We start from the raw sequence: 5,894 nt of genomic DNA on the forward strand, positions 1-5,894 counted from the left end.
ATCAACTTGTTGAACCACAACAAATAAGAGACGAAGTCCGACAATAATTAAATTAAATACCTTGACTTGATCTTTGAGATGTGTAGTAGATAGAGTAACACCATCCATTATCATCGGTTGTGTTTTCCATCCAAGCTGAGTCAACTTCAATCAAATGAGATTGAACATGTTTCCATCTCTTCTCGATAAACAAGTGGGGTATTGCAAAAAAGGATGCCCATTCGATATATTCAAAACCACGATTATAAAATCTAGGGTTTGAAGATTTTCCACCAACTACTCTTGAAGAAGAAGAAACATTTAATACTGAAATTCTTCAACATAACGATGCTAAACGATGAGCTAATTGTTCCGCGTCTCAACCCTCGATACCGGCTTTTATCGATCCATGGGATTTGAGACCACAAAAAAAATAAAATAATAATAATGTCCTAAAAACCAACCTTGGATAAGCTCTTGGACATCATAGAACTTGTTCACAAAGAAAAAAAAAGACCATAGAACCGGAACGAATATAAACGGACTCGAAAAGAATTGTTTTGTTCATTTTAGTTACTACTACAACCGACTAACTTGTTCACACGCGTAACACTCGCGACTAGAAAACCCTAACTACCACCACCGCTCGTCATCATATAAAGAAAAAGGCACCATCAATCTTCTTTTAACCCGTAATCTACTACCTGGGGTTTTCAGTTGAAATGGCATCTTCTTGTAGAAATCAACAAGATCATAGACTTGTTACACACTGTCGATCTAATAGTCTTTACAGTTTGGGAGCATATGAACCCCACGAGAAGAGGGGGGCCAAAAAGAGGAATCGGGATGACGACGGCGACAACAGTCCCCACGAAAAGAGGAGATCCAAAAAGAGGAAGCGGGTTTGACGACGGCGACAACAGTCCCACGAAAAGAGGAGATCCAAAAAGAGGAAGCGGGTTGACGACGGCGACAACAGTCCAAACCTACAATCTCAAGCTACTACTTCTCAGAAAGAGGAACAACAACATGGTCTTCATACACCAACGGTCGATCTTCCTACGATCGAAGAAGAACCAGCTCCATACATTATTGTAGTTCAAGGACCTCCAAACGTAATTATATACCACTTTGACTTTTAAAATCAAAATTAGGTTTAGTTTCTGCTTTTTCCTGATTATATTTTCAAGCATTAAGATTATGGCGTTTTAAATACCGTTGCAGGTTGGCAAATCCACGTTGATTAAATCTCTAGTGAAGTATTATACTAAACAACATCTCGATGATGTCCAAGGCCCTGTTACAGTCGTCCTAGGTACTTTTGAATGCATATATACCATTAGTGACCTTAATTGATCAAAATTGTTTATTTATACGACAATTGTTAGTTATATTTTTTCTGTTAGGTGAGCCAAGGCGGATACAGTTTGTTGAGTGCCCGAACGATGTTAATGGCATGATTGATGCTGCAAAGTATGCTGATTTGGTATTATTACTTGTTGATGCAGATTTTGGGTATGAAATGGTAAGAATGACTCCATGAGTATTTTCATTTCTTTGTTCTTACTAGATACATGTTCCATCAGTTCTACATCTTAGCAAGTTCACCATCAATAACTTTCTTGTAGAACCATTTTGAATTCACTCCAGCAATACCTTCCTGGTCTTTATTCTACCAACTTTGGAATGTTTCTCTTGTCATTCCATTCTTTTTTGGAGCATTATGCAGTCTCTAAATCATGATGCCATTATAAAAACTGCACCATTTATTTATCAATAGAGGAACTAGGTGAATTTGTGGTAGCAGCATGCCTACCTTCCGATACCTGTCACTGTCTCTTGTTCATATTCATAAGAAAATCAGTTCATTTGCAGATAAAATACTGGTTTCTCTATGTCATTACTTAAATATGTTCATATTTAAACTTTCTGAGCCGTTTTTGTCCCTGCAAAATGCTTTTCTTGTTTTCAGGAAACATTTGAATTCCCTAACCTTTTACAAGTTCATGGCTTTTCTAATGTTGCGGGGGTTCTTACACATCTTGACGAGTTTAAAGATGAAGAAAAACGCAGTGAAGCCAAGCAGCGCCTCGGGCGTCAGTTCTGGAAAGAAATATATGACGGAGCTGAACTTTTCTACTTATCTCAGCTCAACAACGGGATGTAAGTTTCATTTAAATGAACAGAGTCATGTAGTTCGGACTCTTATTGTGTAACATTTTTATGATAGTGTTCGCTAATTTTAGGTTGAATGGACCCACTAAAAGGGAAAAAAAAGAAAGATAACAACTCTTAGTGTCAACAGTTTCTTATTCAGTCTGTCATCAACAGGTACCTGGCTTGTCAAATTCACAAACTAGCATCATTCATATTAGCTATGAAGTTCTAACCCTTATCATGGAGGGCCGCACAACCTTATATGTTGGTCGATCGTTTTGAAGATGTTACTCCCTTAGAAAGAGTGCACATTGACAAAAAGTGCGTCAGAAATATAATTTTGTATGGCTATCTTCGGGGCTGTAACATGAAGAGAGGAACTAAGGTACTTCCTGTCGATAGGTTATTCTGACTCTTACAAATCTTAGTATATTTTGTCGGGGCACCGAGTGATCAACCTTATTCTTGTCTTGACGCCTTGTCAAATATTATACTAACTTTTTTGTTTTATTTGGTTTTCTATTTTATTTTTGATAAGAGCTCATGTAACACTTGTAAAACACTCCTAAAGCATTATGCTCATGATGTTGCATGCATGTTTCGTTTGAAAACTATTTTAATCTTGTCTGTAGTGTGTCGATACTAGTGCATGTCTTTGGTGAGATAGAGAGGATCCTCTGTTACTAGGAACTGTTAAACTTCTACTTAGAGTTCATTGCTAAGCCAAAGAATAATAATAACAAAGATAAAAGAGGAAAATTCTGATCATATTTCTCGTTGACAGGCACTATGAGGTCATGGTCCTGCAAGAATATTGGAATTTTTGCATTGGTGTGTTGCTATTATAAGTAGTGAATGCAGTTAAGCCTGTTCAATTCATGCCGATCCATTACTTTGTATGTACACCCTAATGTCTTCGCTTCTATCACAAGCTGACTTGCATTTTTTTCACCAATATGAGGGCTCACTTAAGGTTATCATGCCAGGTGCACGTTGCTGGTGTTGGTGATTTTCCGATAAATGGTATTACAAGCTTAGCTGATCCATGCTCTTTACTATCTGCTGCCAAAATGAAGGGAGTAAACAGCAAGGAAAGACTCTTTTACGCGCCAATGTCTGATCTTGGTAATCTCTTTTGTGGAAAGTACACGGAATACGTAGAGACTCCTAAGCACTCTGTTCTGTTATCTAATGTCGATGAAAATGAGAAAGCCGTTCAAAAAGGTATTATTTCTGGTTACTTTGTCTGACATTATTAGCAGTACAAGTATTTGAAATTTCCAAGGCTGTCGGGAAAAGGTGGTAGTATGTGCCGTTGACACCATTTCTTTTGTTCTTGTCTATATCAGGAAAAGAGTGTGATGTGGGTGACTCAGCTGCCACAGAAAAGAAGATTAATGTGGACGAATGCAACAATCTTGATGAGGTAAACCTGTCGGACATGGATGGTTTGAGAACAGGGACTTACGTCAGGTTGGAGATTCATGATGTTTCTTTTGAGATTGCTGAAAATTTTGATCCCTGTCATCCTATCCTCGTTGGAGGTATCAGTCATGAAGAGGAAAAACTTGGATATTTACAGGTTATTGTTCTAACCTTATTTACTCAATCCACTCTTCCCCGTGTAAAGATGTATGCATGAGCTAGGATACATATGCAAAATTCCTTCATTTTCTTATTATGTTGTAATCGCTTAATGGGAAAGTCTACTTTTGGATATTTGAATATAATAAATAGTAATTTAGTAAGACAATTCATGACGTATGACTATGTACTTGTTGTTCTTCCAGGCGAGGCTTAAGCGACATAGCTGGCATGAGAAATTATTAAAGACAAGAGATCCAATCGTTGTTTCAGTTGGTTGGAGACGTCACGAGACCAGACCCATTTATGCCATGGAAGACGATGGCGATCGCTTCAACCAACCTCTGCACTACACTCCCTGGGACAAATACTGTCTTGGGATGTTCTGGGGCCCTCTTACAGCTCCTACTGGACTTGTTGCTGTACATAATGCGGCTGACAATGAGGTCCGATATATTCTACTTGAACTTATTATTATTATTAGGGGCTTATTTTTATTTTTTATGGCAATGATATTTGACACTTGTTTAATTTAAATCACATCTCTATGTCTATGTTCATATTAGGGACTCCTGAGAACATCTGACCAAAAATCAGAAGGAAAAAAAATAATCTTAATTTAACCCTGAGAGCTGAGACTGGCTTGTTTAGAAATATGGAAAATAAGACCTAATAATTCTGGTAACCTACTTGTCCGGTGAACATTTATGAGTTGTCGTCAATAATTTTCTGGTTAATGTTTCAAGTGTGTAGTTATGTGTCTATTTCTCCCAAAGTAGAGGCTATTATTCATTTTTCTAAAATCAAGGATGTGAGTTTGTATCTTATATTATTTTTAATTTATTTGCTGATTCGCTTGCATTTGAATCCCCAGGGTGTATTTTGGATTTTAGCAACGGGTGTTGTGCTTGATTCTAACCAGGCTGCAAAGATAGTGGTGAAAAGCAAACGGATCAAAGCTCCTTATGAGATATTCGAGAAGACTGCACGTACCAACAAGGTTATCTCATAATCTGGACACACATGGTTTAAGTTTAAGTTTCAAATTTATAATTTAATCTGCCCATATCTGATGTCTGTGTTTCAAAACCAATGGTGATCCTGCTCAGAGGCTGCAGACCCCTCAACGGCGACGCGCCGTGGTGTTTGTTGAGTAGGCGCCGAGCTTTTGGAGCGGGTAAGAACTTCTTGGCTTATCCATCGTCTTCTCAAGGTTATTTCTAAACAATTTGGAACATTAGTAGTATGGTGTTGTTCTCGAATACTTTGTTTTACATAAGTGGTTTATTGTACAGAGTAAAACAAAGCCTCAGTGGAAGAAAATCCCCAAGGTTGAAGCAGCTTGGAGCTGTCATGATAACGGAAGATTGATTAGGAGCGGTTAAAAGAAAAACGAAGTTGTCTTAAAGTTTGGTTCTCTTAATATTGATTTGAAGCAAGGTGAAGGTGAACAGTGAATGATAGGTAGTGGTTCTGTTTGGTGTGGGGTGATTCATTCGTGTATCAGCTGGTTGTGTAAGATTACCCCATTGTTTTCCTCTTTGTTTTTGGTCCTTAGAGCAACTGCAGTGGTGCGAGTATAACCAAAGATCAAAGACAAAAAAAACGACTAAATTTGAGTTTAGTCTGGTGTGTGACGCTACGGGTGGAAGACTAAATTTGATCGAGCGTAACACTGTGCATCCGCCCGTTGTTTTATAAAAAAAAAAAAAAAAAAAAATTGGGGCGGACGATTAAATCTCCGCCCGTCCCACTAAAGAATCAAAGTCATCTTATGGGGCGGAGGTGTAAACGTCCGCCCCATACAAAATTGAAAAACAAAAAAATGGCGCGGAGATTAAAAACACGCCTGGTGTGGGGCGTAAACTAAATGTACGCCTGGTGTGGGGCGTAAACTAAATGTACGCCTGGTGTGGGGCGTAGCCTTCAGGTCCCGCGCGATCAAATTTGGGGTTAGTCTTGGTCCCAGACCAAATATAGTCTGAAATATAGTCGATGGTCAGGATTTAATCGATAGTCCGTCCCACTACGTCTCGTTAATAAACCAAATATTTGGGTTTAGTCGCCCACCGTGGATGCTCTTAGAGCAACTGCAGTGGACGACCAAACCTATAATTATGGTCTATGGACAAGACGCAACGGGACGGAGTAAAGATTAAAATCTGGACCAAAAC

The 5,894-nt window shown here is 38.5% G+C and overlaps 1 pseudogene; it reads left to right on the top strand.

Annotated features, from left to right (window-relative positions):
- The first annotated feature begins 890 nt into the window (after positions 1-890).
- LOC113350716 lies at positions 891-5,467 on the top strand (annotated as a pseudogene).
- Positions 5,468-5,894: the final 427 nt, after the last annotated feature.

This window comes from Papaver somniferum, chromosome 2 (assembly GCF_003573695.1).
Source record: "Papaver somniferum cultivar HN1 chromosome 2, ASM357369v1, whole genome shotgun sequence".
NCBI classification, from domain to species: Eukaryota; Viridiplantae; Streptophyta; class Magnoliopsida; order Ranunculales; family Papaveraceae; genus Papaver; species Papaver somniferum.